General features: G+C 35.8%; 1 protein-coding gene and 1 non-coding gene across 2 annotated transcripts in view; one reads left to right on the forward strand and one right to left on the reverse strand.

Moving 5' to 3' along the window:
* Positions 1-18,682, reverse strand: part of LOC129000854 (homeobox protein aristaless-like) — a 119,867-nt gene that overhangs the window by 93,329 nt on the left and 7,856 nt on the right. The gene's annotated exons all lie outside the window — the stretch shown is intronic.
* On the forward strand, positions 6,461-6,533 carry Trnar-ucg (transfer RNA arginine (anticodon UCG)). The gene has a single exon. It is a non-coding gene; the product is annotated as a tRNA-Arg (tRNA).

Here is an 18,682-nt window from a genome sequence, read left to right on the forward strand (position 1 = left end):
AGTCTGTAAACTGCCTTACCTACACATCTCATAAGAGACAACAATTTGGGCGGCACTTCACACCTGCGGAGGTACGTGTGCACACGTACCTGTGCAGTCTGTAAACTGCCTTACCTACACATCTCATAAGAGACAACAATTTGGGCGGCACTTCACACCTGCGAAGGTACGTGTGCACACGTCCCTATGCAGTCTGTAAACTGCCTTACCTACACATCTCGTGGGAGACAACAATTTGGGCGGCACTTCACACCTGCGGAGGTACGTGTGCACACGTCCCTGTGCAGTCTGTAAACTGCCTTACCTACACATCTAATGGGAGACAACAACTTGGGTGGCACTTCACACCTGCGATGGTACGTGTGCACACGTACCTGTGCAGTCTGTAAACTGCCTTACCTACACATCTCATGGAAGACAACAACTTGGGCGGCACTTCACACCTGCGGAGGTAAGTGTGCACACGTCCCTGTGCAGTCTGTAAACTGCCTTACCTACACATCTCATGGGAGACAACGACTTGGGCGGCACTTCACACCTACAGAGGTTCGTGTGCACACGTCCCTGTGCAGTCTGTAAACTGCCTTACCTACACATCTCATAAGAGACAACAATTTGGGCGGCACTTCACACCTGCGGAGGTACGTGTGCACACGTACCTGTGCAGTCTGTAAACTGCCTTACCTACACATCTCATAAGAGACAACAATTTGGGCGGCACTTCACACCTGCGAAGGTACGTGTGCACACGTCCCTATGCAGTCTGTAAACTGCCTTACCTACACATCTCATGGGAGACAACAATTTGGGCGGCACTTCACACCTGCGGAGGTACGTGTGCACACGTCCCTGTGCAGTCTGTAAACTGCCTTACCTACACATCTAATGGGAGACAACAACTTGGGTGGCACTTCACACCTGCGATGGTACGTGTGCACACGTACCTGTGCAGTCTGTAAACTGCCTTACCTACACATCTCATGGGAGAAAACAACTTGGGCAGCATTTCACACATACAGAGGTTCGTGTGCACACGTACCTGTGCAGAGTCTGTAAACTGCCTTACATCCATCTCACACACAACATCTCACAACATCTTACAACATCTTACAACATCTTACAACATCTCATGGGAATGGGAGACAACAATTTGGGCGGCACTTCGCATCTGCAGAGGTTCATGTGTGCTATACTCAAGATATTGGAGTCTTACTTTCCTTAGACTATACTTGACAATATTCATTCGTGTTCGGGTAAAAATTAAACATTTTTTTGTTTTTTTCAGATTCGTGATGCCGGATCTTATCAAATACCTGTTGAATGTAGGAAGTATCAAATTTGTTCTCAACGTAATTAAATCGCCGCGATCACTTTGAGGGCGAGCGCCGTGTCAACCAGACAATTATAATTTGAGTTATGGCCGCGGAGAAACAAAATACCATCGACCCTCGCCAATTGAATGTTCTTTGAACCCGCCGCGCTCGTGGCTCGATAACTTCTGATCAGCAGGTCATAAATGGCCAAGCCTGGTCGGATAAATCGTTAGTTTGGGATTGCTTTGTACCTCTAGACACGATTTAATCGATTTAGCTCCTTCCAGCTGCCCGAAGGGTTCGTTTGGTTCGCCAAAGAGTTTGTGAATTATTGGATTTTGTTAAGAGGCGCTAGAAGGATGTGGTTTAAAAACTAAACAAATATTTCTATATCTTAAATTTTGACTTTGATTTGCATCTATAATAGGGATTTACGCCGTAATGTATCATGATGTAAACGTGTAAATATTCTAATTAAAAAGTAAATGAGAACGTATTTGCCTGTAAAGCATCCTAAAGTAGAAGGGATATTTCTCTACTATTTATTCTAGCAAGTATTCATTTTCAGCTCTCTACGTTATTGTGTTTTCATGAGTTCGATTTTAAATATGAAATCACAGATACAGAACAGAAATCATCATGGATCATAAACTTGAACAAATTACTCCTGAAACATCTTTGTACTAATATTCTGACCGAACTTTCAAAAAAAGCTCCAAACCTGGAGATATTCAGACCAGTGATGTAATTTGTTTATGTTTATGGTCATACCGTTATGTTCTAATATCCGTGAATGATTCAATAAGGTATATTTAGAAGTATTCTACAGTCATAATATGTAACGGCCGGAAATATTTATTAAAAACAATTAAAAATAAAAATCAGTAATAATAATAATGACATTAATGTGTTCATTCTTAAAAAATACAGTCGGATTAAATTTTATTCTTGAAGTAGATTGGTTTGAAGGCAATATCAATATTATTATATTGTTATGTAATTGTGCACAAGACATTGAGTAGTTATGTTGAAAAACTGACAATCAGTTTTATACTCATGAAAATATTTAAGGATGAATGTACTCGAAAAATATACTCATAATATTTCTTTACTGCAAACCAATAGTCAACCCCTAACAATCATTAAAATAACTGACTAATGTCTCTTGCCTATTGTTTAAATTTAACTATCTAATTACCATCATCTTTGAAAAACCAATAGTAGCCTACACCACAATGTTTTGCGCACAGTTTTAAACAATAATCTGTTTATAGTAACAGTTCCGCCGTTGTCTCCCAGGCAGCGCTAGTGGCGAGTTGACCCTAATCAATAACTTCGCACGAACTTGTCAACTTTCGCGGGAGTTCAAACTGATAGGTATTGACTGCAGTTTGAATGGTTAGCCAAATTGCTATGAATAAACAATGCACTGGACGACCACCATTGATTATATTCTCACAAGTAGAAGGTATCCATGCATTAATTAACCATATACCAAAGTTTAGACGTATGGTGGAAGATACAATGGTGATGGTCAGAAAAATTAAGTATCTATAATCTAGGTCTATATGCATATATAAATAATTACACCCCGAAACTTAGCACGGCGTTGGGCCTAGATGTAGTCAGGATTTGGACTTTACATTATTATCGTAGATATTACACAATTTTTATTTTAAACTTTTGTAGTACAACGAACACTGTTTGAAAGAGAAAATAAAAACAATTGATCATTGTTATAGTCACAAAAACACTTTTTGGATGCTTTCAGCCCCTAAATGTACAAAAAAGGACTACCAGTATCCATATTGGTCAATTGAATCCATCCCCAGCCAAGTTAAATGCGAAAATTCTTACAATTGTTACCGGAAAGCCAGATTATGGAAAATTAAATTAATGGGAAGGAATGCAATGCTCAGCAACAGATAGCCATCTGAATTAAATGCTACGTTACTATCTTTCACTCACAAAACACTAGAAAACCAACGCAAGAAAGCACCCTTCTGAAACTTCTAGTCATTGTCAAACCCAATTCTTCCAGTTAGAGGTGAACGTGTTCCATTAACACGTTTACAAGGAACAAAGAAGAAAGAAGTGCGAGCGTAGTGAACCTAAACTGTGCGCTTGGGCAGCCATCAAATAATTGACCACAAAGTCGATGAGCCGAGTCGGTCCGGCGACTCATTAGCTGCCGGATGGAACACCGGATCACCTGTAATTGGTGACAAATAGACAAATGACAAATAGTTCAGTGAACGATTCGTAGTGTTTACCTCTTCTTGTTATGTTGGTTGCTACATCTGTAGGAGTCAAGGCGACTCATTAGCTGCCGGATGGAACACCGGATCACCTGTAATTGGTGACAAATAGACAAATAGTTCAGTGAACGATTCGTAGTGTTTACCTCTTCTTGTTATGTTCGTTGCTACTTCTGTAGGAGTCAAGGCGACTCATTAGCTGCCGGATGGAACACCGGATCACCTGTAATTGGTGACAAATAGACAAATAGTTCAGTGAACGATTCGTAGTGTTTACCTCTTCTTGTTATGTTGGTTGCTACTTCTGTAGGAGTCAAGGCGACTCATTAGCTGCCGGATGGAACACCGGATCACCTGTAATTGGTGACAAATAGACAAATAGTTCAGTGAACGATTCGTAGTGTTTACCTCTTCTTGTTATGTTGGTTGCTACTTCTGTATGAGTCAAGGCGACTCATTAGCTGCCGGATGGAACATCGGATCACCTGTAATTGGTGACAAATAGACAAACAGTTCAGTGAACGATTCGTAGTATTTACTTCTTCAACTTGTTATGTTGGTTGCTACTTCTGTAGGAGTCAAGGCGACTCATTAGAAGCCGGATGGAACACCGGATCACCTGTAATTGGTGACAAATAGACAAATAGTTCAGTGAACGATTCGTAGTGTTTACCTCTTCTTGTTATGTTGGTTGCTACATCTGTAGGAGTCAAGGCGACTCATTAGCTGCCGGATGGAACACCGGATCACCTGTAATTGGTGACAAATAGACAAATAGTTCAGTGAACGATTCGTAGTGTTTACCTCTTCTTGTTATGTTGGTTGCTACATCTGTAGGAGTCAAGGCGACTCATTAGCTGCCGGATGGAACACCGGATCACCTGTAATTGGTGACAAATAGTTCAGTGAACGATTCGTAGTGTTTACCTCTTCTTGTTATGTTGGTTGCTACTTCTGTAGGAGTCAAGGCGACTCATTAGCTGCCGGATGGAACACCGGATCACCTGTAATTGGTGACAAATAGACAAATAGTTCAGTGAACGATTCGTAGTGTTTACCTCTTCTTGTTATGTTGGTTGCTACTTCTGTAGGAGTCAAGGCGACTCATTAGCTGCCGGATGGAACACCGGATCACCTGTAATTGGTGACAAATAGACAAATAGTTCAGTGAACGATTCGTAGTGTTTACCTCTTCTTGTTATGTTGGTTGCTACTTCTGTATGAGTCAAGGCGACTCATTAGCTGCCGGATGGAACATCGGATCACCTGTAATTGGTGACAAATAGACAAACAGTTCAGTGAACGATTCGTAGTATTTACTTCTTCAACTTGTTATGTTGGTTGCTACTTCTGTAGGAGTCAAGGCGACTCATTAGAAGCCGGATGGAACACCGGATCACCTGTAATTGGTGACAAATAGACAAATAGTTCAGTGAACGACTCGTAGTGTTTACCTCTTCTTGTTATGTTGGTTGCTACTTCTGTAGGAGTCAAGGCGACTCATTAGCTGCCGGATGGAACACCGGATCACCTGTAATTGGTGACAAATAGACAAATAGTTCAGTGAACGATTCGTAGTGTTTACCTCTTCATCTTGTGTTGAACAGAGGTAAATCTGTGTTGATTTGGTTGCTACTTCTGCAAGAGTCAAAGGTGTAAAGTTCTGTAAGATCTGGACCAATAAAACTGAAATACATGTGTGGTAGGATTGCCTCAGTTAATCGTTTCTAATACAAAAGATTATCAGAAATATTGCAAACTAGCCATGCTATTATAATAATTATGTTTTATACTAAAACATTGTATTTTAATATTTTTCCAAATAGTTATTGTTAGATGCAACTGATATTACTTTATAGGGTTTGCCATTGTTCTTGGTGGCTATATTTATTTATTTATTTATTTATTTATTAGTCCGCTATAGTGTAGCAGATCAGCAAATAGTGGAAATTCTTAAAAAATAAAATCTTGTGAGCCAAAGCTATAGTCATTGAAGAACAAAATACAAATAATAAGTAATAATAAGGTAGATTTTATGAACAATAATAGTCTAAATAGCGGAATAAATATGATTTGACTTATAATAATAGAAAAAGTTTTTTTTCGGCCTGGGTGTTGACGTTCTATTGATAAATTGGTTAACATAAAACCTTATTAAAACTAAAATTGTGTAAAGAAACGTTGAATTTTAACAAACAATAGATAATAAACAATTTTCTACATTGTTTAATTTTACAAAAAAATTTAATATACTATCAAAAAAATTTTTTTTTTTACAAGTATTTATTTACAATCTATTCTATACTAGAACAATAAGTAAATTTCATGACCATTAGATGCATGGGTTAGATACACTCCATCAAGTGCACTAACATACAAAACCAAAAACTTTTAAAAAGTTTAACTAAAAACGATTTGGAAGGTCTATTGGATTAACTCTTTTGGTCCTATATGTAGCTTCACTATTGTCGAAGATAAACAAATATTATTGTTTAAAGCTCTCATTTCTCTTTCATTGTTGATGACGATACTTGGTTAGCACAAACACATGTTTAAAATAAAATACAGCATTTAAGTAATAATGTAAACATGTATACCGTAAGAATAAATAATCATCTAAGCATAGCAAATTTTAATATGTAATTTAATACAGTAATTAAAACTGCCCACTAGCCAACATAATTTGATCATGAAAGTATGTATACAAAATCGAACCGCGCCTTCGTATCGCTGCTGATAGGCAATATTGGTACATATCTTTCAGTGAAGCTATGCCAGTTGACAAGTACACTAACGTTGTAATAGTACTGTATGTTGTACGCATTACATACATATTTTCAGTATACTGTATTTTGGTATTAAATGTATATGCTTTGTCAATATCGCATGGACCGTGTGGCCTAATGGATAAGGCGTCGGACTTCGGATCCGAAGATTGCAGGTTCGAGTCCTGTCACGGTCGCTTAAATTTTTGAGTAGATATGTCGGAATTATTAATCAATAAGGCATTTTGATTAGTTTTTTTCTACTTGTTGTCATGTTACTGGATGGAACTGGTAATTTTTGTTTATACTGTGGGCATATTTTTAAATATTAATCAATTAATAAATAATATTGCGATACGCTATTTTTTATCAATCTTGCTTTGAAACGTGTGTAATTTGTTGAATTTCAAACCCTAATGGAAATATGCCTACTAATTAGGTAAATATAATTAATTAATAGTCAAGTAAACTTTACTAATACGCATAAAATTAAACATATTCTAGTTAATACAAATCATAATGCAAATTGCAGTTATTTATCTAATTGCATAGAAGAAAAATATTTAACCAACAGTAGTTAAACTTATCTAAAATAAACTAATATCTACTGAATTTAGTTATATTTTAGTAAAGCTTTTTCCTTTAAATTTAGTGAATAGTTATTATTTACATTCAGAACCTATACTACAGTTAATTTCTCGTAGAAATCAAAACTACTCTCATAAAATTTGCATTTTAAACCAACAAAAGATACTTAAATTAAACTTTTCCATATTTTTCTTAGAATTACTCTACACAACTTAGCACTAGCCTTTAATGGCCGTAAAATACATAAGAAACCGTGGGGTACCAGCTAAAACCACGTTACTTAAAAATAAGTGTAGCTCGCTTCAATCCTAGTGTTACAGTAGTCCTAACAATAAAACTGTGTCTTCCAATGGACTCAACAATACGATGAAAGTCCGAATACTAAAATTACCTATTTGCTAACTGCTACAAATAATTACCGTGTCCACACAAAACCACAGATGTCCACTACGTAGTAAGCCGTTCTATTCCTAGAAGCTGTAATCTACCATGTGTGTACAATAGGACGTTCTCTCGTGGGCGACGGTGGTGTTTATACGTACAAAGATGTATAATGACACACAACAACAGCTGACTGGACTAGGAATGCTGGAACTGAACCACGCGACATGCGGAACATAGGAACTGGAATTATCAGATAATGGACCAGTTTCACTATTGGGAGTTGGGGAGTAAGCAAGGGGAAATTGCTACTTTGTTTATTTGGGTCGAATTTTTTAAGTTATAATTAGAAAGTGTATATGTGTGTATTTATTTGACAGGTATTCACAGCAGGCCACTTTACACGTTCTTAAGACTTACGTTTTCAACCCCTGTCTATATTTTTTCCAATATTGTGTCCGTATGTATTTTTATCACGCAAAACTCACCGTACAAAAATTATCAGAATTTTTTACAAAGAAATGCAATAGTTTTTCACAAAGATAATCCAGGATTTCTTGGGCTTTTTCTACTTTAGTAAGGACTTTGTTCAGACTTTTGAGGTGGGGCTTTTGAACGTAAATATTAATTCAATAGGAAAGTAACCCCCATGCAATATTTACGTTTCATATCAAATATAAATCTCACTATTGAGTAAAATTTTGTTTTTGAAATTAACGTGAAATTTTAGCAAAGCAATCAGTAACAAGATCACTAGAAATCCACGGAACAAGGAAAGAAACGAATAACTACAAAATAAAACCTCATAAGTAACAAATAACTTGTTACTAAAATAAGCTAGGGTCAAAAGGCTTCATGGACTTTTAAAAGCCTTTGAAAGGGACGTGTATTCAAATCGGAAAGCCTATTTTGTTTTTCGTTGTAATTTATTTTTTATTCATGATGCATGACATTATAAGCTATAAGGAATCTAATTCACAAACAAAAATATATATCGTTCACCTTAATCAATTATCTCCCAAAATGCTTTCCATTTCGTTCTGCAGTTACCGAACAGCTGATAGGTATCGAGATACTAATCAGAAATGTAGTGAAACATATCAAACTAATGTCCTCTCTTCAGCAATTTCGCTGTACTCAAAGTATGTTTAAAAACAGCCATTTTTACTGAAGATCGGCGACAACTAAATTAATAACTAGGAACATGGCATCATGTCTCAAACAAATGCTTCCCAATGGCGTGCGCTTCGACAGAAAATGGGCTTACTGAATAACCAATTGAATTGGTTTCCAAACTCAGCTTATTTCGAACAGTTTAAAACTGCCATTATACGAATTATTCTTGATCGGACTGACAAAGTCCATAACAAGGAACATTAGGCGCCATCAACGTCGTGGTCCGTTATTAGATCAACTTTCAACAATTGTCTCAACCGCGGCTATTGGCTGTAATTTACCTTTCAAGTGGGTCGGTATTGATCCGGATTCATAATTTATTTGTTCAGAAGTAGTTTTGGCGGGCTGTGTGAGAAAGTAAAATATTAGTATTCAGTTTTAATAATAATAGCATACACTACCGTTGATTGAAATACACAAACCCAATGTTTCCACTTGTACTGATTAAATAATTGTTTTTAGTCGTAGATATATGACTTTTAACTTATCTTTTTACTATATTTTTTACTAATTGTTTACTCTATTTTTGTTGATTTTGGGTACAACAAATCCGCACGGAAATTAAATCACTTAACGAAACAATAAGTTTAAATAATGGGTTCTTTTAGAAACAATTTGTAATTTATTTATACGTTCCTTCAAACCTTTTAACGACACACACATTATTAAATATTATATATGTGTAGTAACCAACAAACTGGTTACAAAAGTTATTTAAAAATCCAAAAAATCTAACCATTCACAAAATATAAATAATGAATAGTGAAAATTTGACAAGAAATTTTATTTTGACAAAATCTGAAACACGCCAACGAACCACAAAGAATGGATACTAGGGTGATTTCAGTTTTTTTCGAACTTCAAAGATTCTTACGAAAAAAATCGGGGTTATTTTTTCTTTAAAATCATTGAACACGTTTATAGTTACACCTTAATAGAGCAATTTCAGGCAACCCGTCATGTCGAACACCTCACAAACTCGCACCGAGTTGTGTACTTATGCAAATCTCGTGTGATTAATTCCAAAACTTTGGCATAACGGTGTACCATCACCAGACATCGCTACGTCATGGGACTTATCAGGGAAATAACGAGCACTCCTGATAGACCAATTTTGGGCCCGGAACTGACAAGCGACAATTAGGCTAATCTTGGTAATTAGCTGTAATGTCATGTATCGGCCAAACACTTATCAGGAGATAGCGGTGACCTTTGGCGGGAGTCACCCTGGTGTTTTGGCGGTTTGGTTGGTTCGTTAATCTATTTAAAAACTCTTGCAAAACTTATGACAGCTAGTATTTTGAAAATATTTGTATTAAATCGGTTAAAAATTGACATTAAACTTTTCTTGTGGAGATTTAACATGGGGCAAAATGTTTAAGCTGTTTAATATGTGCAGGTTTTATTTGTATTTTGAGAATATTTATGTTAATTGGGTTAAAAATTGAAATTAAACTTTTCTTATGGAGATATAAGATAGTGCCAAATTTGCTTACGACAGCCACCCTGACCATACTACTGGACCGATTTACACGCGGGTTGTACCAGAAGAAAGGTTGTCGGTCCTATGTGCAGGTTCTATTTGTATGATGAGAATATTTTATGTTAATTGGGTCAAAAATGGAAATTAATCTTTTCTTATGTAGATTTAACATGGAGCTAATGCGATATAATAGACAAGCTTGTTTATTGAAAACCTTTTTTCTCAGCTCCTGTGCATCGCAGGTAAAATCTACGCACACTGTTAGATATACATTTGCCTGTAGATGTGCAGAATCCCTTTATAAATTAAAATAGGTTTTTAAATTTAAAAACATTGGTCTTATGGGTTGCCATGATGACGACAAAATAACAAACAAAATATAAACAGAAAACCAAAACAAATGGAAGAAATTCCAATCACATGTTTTATTTACAGCGTGGGGTGAAAATAGAGAAGTTTGCACAATGGTACATAGTTTTGGTCAAGTTTTCGACCACGGGGTGAGCTCTAGATGATTATCCTACTAATATTATAAATGAGAAAGTTCGGAGGTATGTATGGATGTTAACAAATAAACGCGAAAAATACTGGTCGGATTGGACTGAAATTTGGGGTGATAATAGCTCACATTCCCGATTAACATATAGACATATTGTTATCAAAAAACTCCTTTCAGGTTCCGCCTCAGCAGCTCTGGAGTTTCCCATGATAACCTTATGGTTATTTAACATTTAAAAGGAATTAAATAGTTTTGTCAGCTGATTTGACCAATCAAGTTGGTTCTATGATATTCAACAGCATAAAAAAGTTATAAGGATTACCAACAGGGTGCAGCACTATTATATTTTTGCAATTATGATAACAGCTTATTTGAAGTAAGCAGCATAAAAAAGCTGTGGTCCACAATGGAAACTGTGAAAGTAGGATTGTTTACAGAAATGTTTATGTTTTTAATTTAATACATAATTTGTGATATTGTGTGAATATTTGATAATTTATTTTTTTATGTTGTGTAGGTACCGTAGCATACCGTAAATATAAAGAACCCAATTCTCTCAAGCCTTATCCTCCCCCATTGTAAACGCAAAGTTAGAGTACAACTGCAATAAGCTTTTACACTTAGGCCAACCCCATACGAAGAACGGGTACTCCGTTAGTTTTAAATATATTTCCTTATGTAATTCGTAAGATTTTTGTTCTTCAAGTATCCAAAAAACAAAAACATATCTTTGGTACTACGAAAAGTTGTTTGTATAGTTACTCTCCCTATAATAAACTCGTACCTTACAAGTCTGAACTTTGCTTTTAAAGAAAGGCAAAGTGGTATTCGAGTGAATCAGCGATACGTACGATACGAAAAGATTGTAGATTACTAACGCAATGCAACTATATTTTTATACATATTTCAACTCTGTACACAACATGTAAATATCAACTTGTTTTGTTCAAATTAAAACACAATGTTGTATAGTACTATTACAATCATATTGTTGTTTGCTTCAATCCCAATAAATACTACCCGATGATAAAACAAGAAAAAAACATAGCTTCTCCTTGCTCAAAGTGCGTACTTTAATGCTATACATTCTTAAGACGAACATCATACGTGAACAGAAAATGAACCATCCATCACGAAGTGTCCAAATAACCGACTAAAACTGAGTCAACTGACTGATTCACTTTTCTAACTTTATCCTTTAATCCGATTATTCCTGCGTCCGAAGTAAGATGAAAATCTCGAGCGAATCGCTCACAAACCTATTAGTAAGCTAGCAGATACACTATCTGGCGACAAGGTTTAAGAATGTCCGGCGCAAAGTGCTTTTAAAATAGCACAAATACATCGTGGAGTCCTACAAGCCCGTGTCTTGGTGTTCATTGTTTAGTATCTCGGGTTACCTAATTGTGATTAACGAGAAATGGTTTTTATTTCGGAGAAACTCGGAGCCATTAGAAAGTCAGATAAGAGGAGTCGTGAGGTTTTACCAATAGCGCCTAATATCTGAGCGTGTGTTGTTATGAAATATGTGCTTAGGGACCAATATGTCTTGAAATTCTCTTCTGAGAAACGGATTGTTAAAAGCATCACGCGTTGTTTTCTAATGTGGTGTAAGATTTATTATAAACTAGCTGTACCCGCGGGCTTTGCCCCGTTTAACTTCATAAGTATTCGCATGGCTCATTCACGTCCTGGTTGAAGTTCGTTCGTTACGCTCACTCACCTTAAGCTTGGAGCTCGTTCGCTGCGCTCACTTGCCTTCAGGTTAGCTCGTTCGCTACGCTAACTCGCCTCCAGGTTGAAGTTCATTCGCTACGCTCACTCATCTTTTGGTTGGAAATTAGCTGTTGTCATAAATTAAAAAAATAATAGTGCTGCACCCTGTTGGTAATCCTTGTAAATTTTATGCTATTGAACATCATAGAACAGAACCAACTTGTTTAATTGAAACAGCTGTTAAGATTCATTAATTCCTTTTAAATATGAAAAATCATAAGATTAACATGGGGAACTACAGAGCCACTGGGGCGGAGCCCGAAAGGGTTTTTGAGATAAGAATATGCTTTAATGTTAATCGGGAATGTGAGCTATCATCGTACCAAATTTCAGCCCAATCCGTCCAGTAGTTTATGCGTGATTGAGCAACACACACACACACACACACAAACACACACACAAACTCACAAACTTTCAGATTTATAATATTAGTAAGATGTGTTATTTGTTTTGCTTTAGGCGATGAAGTGTACCCTTTCGTCTTACCTTCTCGCTAACAAATAAGGAATAAAAGTCTAATGGTATGGTACAGATTGTGGATTCCCGTTTGATAACAATAGCTTTTGAATACACCATATCGAACTATAAACACTGGAATATAACAGCAGAATATGCCTTTTTCGTGTTTACTCACTTCTAGTTCCATCTCATGATTTTTCTATTCACACTAATGTACGAAAAAAATGTAAGGTTTTTGTAATTAGAATTAAATTGTATTACTAATTGAATTTAATTACCTTTACATTGCATTAATGACACTTTATAGCTTAATCTGAGAGGTATTTTAGTTATGTTTTGCACTAGTACTGCATCAAACCTTTTAATACAAAAAAAATTTATAGTATGAACAATAAAACTGCATAACACTCAATTATTATTGTTCAATATATTTTTTCTAAGTGTTTTTCTGGTCTCTTATAAATACAACGATTTCAAAGAACTTTTGCGACACCTTGCTTACAACGTTTGACAATTATAAAGATAAAACACAAATTTTAAAATTCTTTATTGGTATTGCCAGCAAACAGCCAGAAAACGACCTCCTCCAGCATTGGTTTAGCATTAGGGCGCAGGTCGTTTTCTAAGCGGCCGAGCTATAGTTTAAAAGTTTCACCAATGAGGCACATTTTATTTCGTGAAGTAACAAAAATATCGTGATATTTCAGTCCCTGGACTGGGGCTGTTTTAGGACCAGGTCCTCTTCAGCGAGTACGTGTGTGTACTGTACTAGTTACTTTACCCATGCTTAGCAAAGTGGAGAGGGCGCAGGAGAAAATAACGTGGCTCTTAAAATCTACTAAAGTAAACAATTACACAACTCTCTTTGACTATAGAAACTTCGTTATACAACTTGGTTTCACAAAATACTGTCTAGTCAAACCTACAGATTGTATTTTATGATGGAGTGAAGACAGATTGGTATTTTTTACACAGTATCTACCTCAAAACTTTATGTCCACGAGGCGAAGCCAGAAGGGATTTTAAGGACAGGTATAACTTTTGTGCTGTGTTCACGGTCCACCTTTTGTGTAATTTAGACCAGTAAGTTTGGTAATTTTTAGTTTAACGGTAAAAACACCCGTATAAAAAAAAATCAATGCATTATCCTAATATAATAGGTAGAGGTATATACCAATGACGAAAATATATTGAAATTCTCAACGGTATAAGCAATGGTAATTCTCATGTGTAATCTGTGGCAATACTAAACTCAGCATTATACCGGTTATACCATCAACTAGCAGTGCTTTGCTCACTGTACGCTCTCCATGGTTCTGTTACGGCACATTGACTATGGTTTACGCTGGGGTTCAGGCGTTAAACGATTATCAAGTGGAAGAAACGATAATAAGATTCTGGAGCGTGATTCGTCCAGACGCATCACAACCCTCGGAAACACAAATTGTTTCTGATGAGTGTTCTGGGGTTGCATCGAGGGGTGATTAAACGTGATTACGAAAATATTTCCTTGGTGTGAATTATGCTGTGTAAATGACTTGGACTGGTAGATTTACATTTATTTTGAAATTTTATGATCTGTTTTCTCTAGTTATATAAACATTGGTTTCTCTCTACGTAGACTAAATCGATACCGGTATCCTATGTTTGTTCCTAGTGAACACAACCACTACTTAACTGACCTTGCTGAAATTAGTGAAATTTTACATAAAATTATACAAAAAAGTCCGATAATTTAAGAAAATACAAAATAGTATGTTCAGTTCAAGCGAGAAGATACATGAGAGTTGAAAAGTCCATATTCATCTCTGACACAAACATACTATGCATTGAATGATAGTTTCCTAAAATATCTTGTTATTTATCATGAATGTTTTATAACATTTTATTATTGGTAGCTATTAGTTATTAGTATTTAAGTTTATTGGTTTTAAATGTTTTATTTTTATTTCAATGTCCAATGTTTTATTTAGGTGTGTATAGAAACATCTGTACTTTCTTGAATCTAAATAACTTCTTGATCAGCATTGTACGTGTTATTAAATTTACGGAAAGTAAATAAAAGAAACGTCTTATAACACATAAAACATACGCTTATACTGTTACTCACAAGACGGTAAATATACAAAAAAGATGGTAAGTGGTGATCGATTTCGATTGGACACTCCAATCATCATCAGACCCAATAAGCGAAAGATTTTCCAATCGAAATCGATCACCACTTACCATCTTTTTTTGTATATTTACCGTCTTGTGAGTAACAGTATAAGCGTAAATATATGTTTTAAGTGTTGTAAGATGCTTCTTTTATTTACTTTCCGTTTCTTGAATCTTAACTGAAGATCATTTATAATTTTTTTGCTTATACATAAAAAAAAATTAAAAAATCTTCAGTTCAGATTCAATATTAAGTCCAGATGTTTCTATGCACAGAAAACATTTGAACTTATAATACTGCACCAATAATTTTGAAACAAGTTTTATTTTTATTTTAATAAGTTCAGTAGTGACTCTAATATTTTACGATTATCCATAAGCAAACAAATACAAAAACTTCAGACTATCACTGTAATCATTCCAAACATTCAAAACATCGAATCTGTCGAAGTCTCGACGCAAGGTTTCCTTTGAGCGGGAACGGTCCAGACCCTGGGGCGGATAGGCCAGGTAATGTTAATGGGTCGGTAGCCATCGGACATAAATCATCGGTCTGAGGCTGTGTATCTTGACTAATTGAATTTACAACGTCACTACGACCTTGAAACCCGGGCTGAGGCGCCTGTAAATATAACCTACAGATAACATACGTCAGTAGAGTTCCGTCTCGAACCTTCATAAAGTGAATCGGCCAGTTCACGCTTCAATAGTGATTAAAAATAGAATGTGCACAAACACTTCATGAAAAAAAATTCAAAAGTTTGAGTTTTTATAGTGGGCTGTACTATTTTCTTGGGGGGGGGAGGGGGGTTGAAAAAGGTTTTCACGCACACAGGGGGGGGGGCTAATGGGAAACAGCTCTTCTTATTCTCTCCTTTGGAAAGACTTTGAGTCGTTTGATTGGTCGTCGATTAAAAAAATTTTGTATATTTTTCAGTTAGTTATATTGACTTGAGTTACTTCGTAAAACAGTTCTTGTACTAAGTGACGCTTGGAAATAAAGGAATTTTTATTTATTTATTTGATACAGTGCAGGTCAGTAATATGACAATTTGTTACTTCTAAATCGAAATAAAGAGTATGTATATGGAGATAAGAATATTAACCATTGATTCAATACCAATCATTGTCGAACAAGACGACACTGTTTGTGAACATTGTCGAAACTCCTCACGAAGAGATAATATAGCGAAGGTGCAGTTTCACAAACCCTAAAAGATATCGCAATTCTTCGGCACAGGTTTTTTATCTCTTCAAATATTTAATTATTTCAGAAAAAGGTCGATGTTTTGGAAAGTCACTCCCAAATAAATTGAAGCAGCAGGTGCGGATCATCATAATCGTCTGGGCGATGTTTAAAAAACCTTAGGAGTAACATGACTTGCTAACTTTTCATTATTAGCTTGATGGAAGAAACTCGGGTGTTTCAAAAGTGTGTCAGCTCAAAACAGCAACACAATGATGCGATCATTTACGTTTATTGAATTTTCAAAACGGAAATCGGTTTTGAAAAGCACAGTCATTGTGAAGTATTTAAGGATGTTTTGGAGGTTGGAGTTGATTCGCGAATTGGTAACCTATAGCGATATTCTTTGTCCATCAGTTGATAATCACAATTCAAATTTATTCATGTTTATACTATGTTATTTATAGTTTATACGATAAGTTTCTTCTATTTTTTTCGTAAGTCATACATTTACGTGAGCCTGGGTTTTATATAAAATTTTGTAAGTAGAGATATTACTTTACAAAATGTAATAAATAATGAATCTGTTCATACAAAATGCTGTAATTTTGTTATCGTTCTAAAGAAATGTCCAATTAGTACTACGTTCAACGGTAAAAAGTTTGTACTGTTAAAAATATATTTTATTCAACAATAATATGTTTTTTATTACATTTATTTAACAAAACTAGTTTAAACTATTGTTTGGTTATAAGTTGTTTTCGAGCAAATATTGGCCACCATGTCTTCCTCGCCAAAAAATTAACTCTCTGAAAACAACCAATCTCCTCATCCGCTTTATTTCAAGTTTTCCTCAAACAAAGCTTAGCCACCACGTAAATTCATTCCAACTCCTCAGCTGTTTAGGACGTTCCCTCGAGCAAAGCTTAGCCACCACGTCTTCCTCGCCAAAACAATAACTCCCTGACAACAACCCAACTCCTCATCCGGTTTATTTCAAGTTTTCCTCAAACAAAGCTTAGCCACGTCAATTCACTCCAACTCCTCAGCTGTTTACGACGTTTCCTCGAGCAAAGCTTGGTCTTCCTCACCAAAAACAATTATTCAGGACAATTATTCGACTCTTTAGTTGTTTAGCTAAGATTTCCTCAAACAAAACTGGGTCACAAAGGTCGGTTTCGCCAAAACAATTACTCCCAACAACTACCTAACTCCTCAGCAGGTTTCTCTTAAGTTTTCCTCGAGCAAAGCTTGGCCACCACGTCCTCCTCGGCAAAAAAACTCACTTCAACTCATCAGCTGTTTACATCGTACCCGCAAGCAAGGCTTGGTCACCACGCCCTCCTCACCAAAACCAATTACTCAGGACAATTACCCAACTCTTTAGTTGTTTTGCTAAGTTTTCCTGAAACAAAGCTTGGTCACCAGGGTCTATCACACCAAAACAATTACTCCCCAACAACTACCTAACTCAGTCGGTTTCTCTCAAGATTTCTTCGAGCAAAGCTTGGCCACCTCCTCACCAAAACAATTACTACTGACGATTGCCCAACTCTGTGTTCTCACTGGTATGCTAATGTTTGTCACTCAGTTCATTAACATTAGCCGTAATTGAGCGTCGGCCGTTTGTAATTGTCTGCTTACGTCACTCTAGCCACGCCCATGTCATTGTTCTGGCCAATCTCTGGTTTTAATTAGTCTCATTTGCTGCCCCATTGTCTACAGCAATGTTATACTGATATGGCCGCGTTCTGTTACAGTAGTGTAACTCAGTAATTCTGATTGCTCCTTGCGTGATTGCTTAGGTGTCTTGGTGTTTATGTGGTCAATATAATGAACTAGGAATGAACTAAAGATATTAATTCGTTTAAAAGTACAGTAATTGGAAATTTTCCATTTATTTATTACTTTTGAAAATGTATGTAGTGTATACTCAAATGTGTAAACATGATACCGACACAGGTTGAAAGTATTGAAATTGATCTTTATTGGATTGGTGTACTTAGGCTGCAAAACCAAATATTAAATTGTAGGGTACTTTCCTGTTAAAGGGAACATTCATTATTATCGATGATATTTTTCGATATATCGATATTAACAAATTGAAACATATCACTCATTTCAGCTGACAACTACGATAAATATTGTTCAGTATATGAAACTGTTCTAAAAAAATTACCTAACATAACTAACCAAACTTGCTGTAACATTTAAAAATTCCGTGTTTAACTTGCCTTTTCTATTATCAAACCCAAACGGATGTTTTAAATAGTACAGCAAGTTTGGTTGGTTTTATTAGGTTAGCTTGGAACATTTTCATTTCTTAATCCATATAGACTATTTTAGCCTAAACAAGATCAGTTAGTTGTTGTCAATTTGTAATAGATCTGATCGGAAAACAAAAATATCGATATATCGAAAAAAATCATCGATAATAATGAATGTTCCCTTTAACAGGAAAGTACCAATTGGGTACTACAGTATTCCAAAAAAAGAAGTACGATTAAACCATTTTAAATTTCAAAAACTGACACATTGAGAGTACACTGAATAACTGGTGGATATAGTTTCTTCGTGAAACACACTTTCAAATCCACTACACTCGAATCTCTCCATAAGAAGCCAACAAAAATAACATTTG

The sequence above is a fragment of the Macrosteles quadrilineatus genome, unplaced genomic scaffold, assembly GCF_028750875.1.
Source record: "Macrosteles quadrilineatus isolate MER2022 unplaced genomic scaffold, UCM_ALF_1.0 Scaffold_8__2_contigs__length_117827958, whole genome shotgun sequence".
NCBI classification, from domain to species: Eukaryota; Metazoa; Arthropoda; class Insecta; order Hemiptera; family Cicadellidae; genus Macrosteles; species Macrosteles quadrilineatus.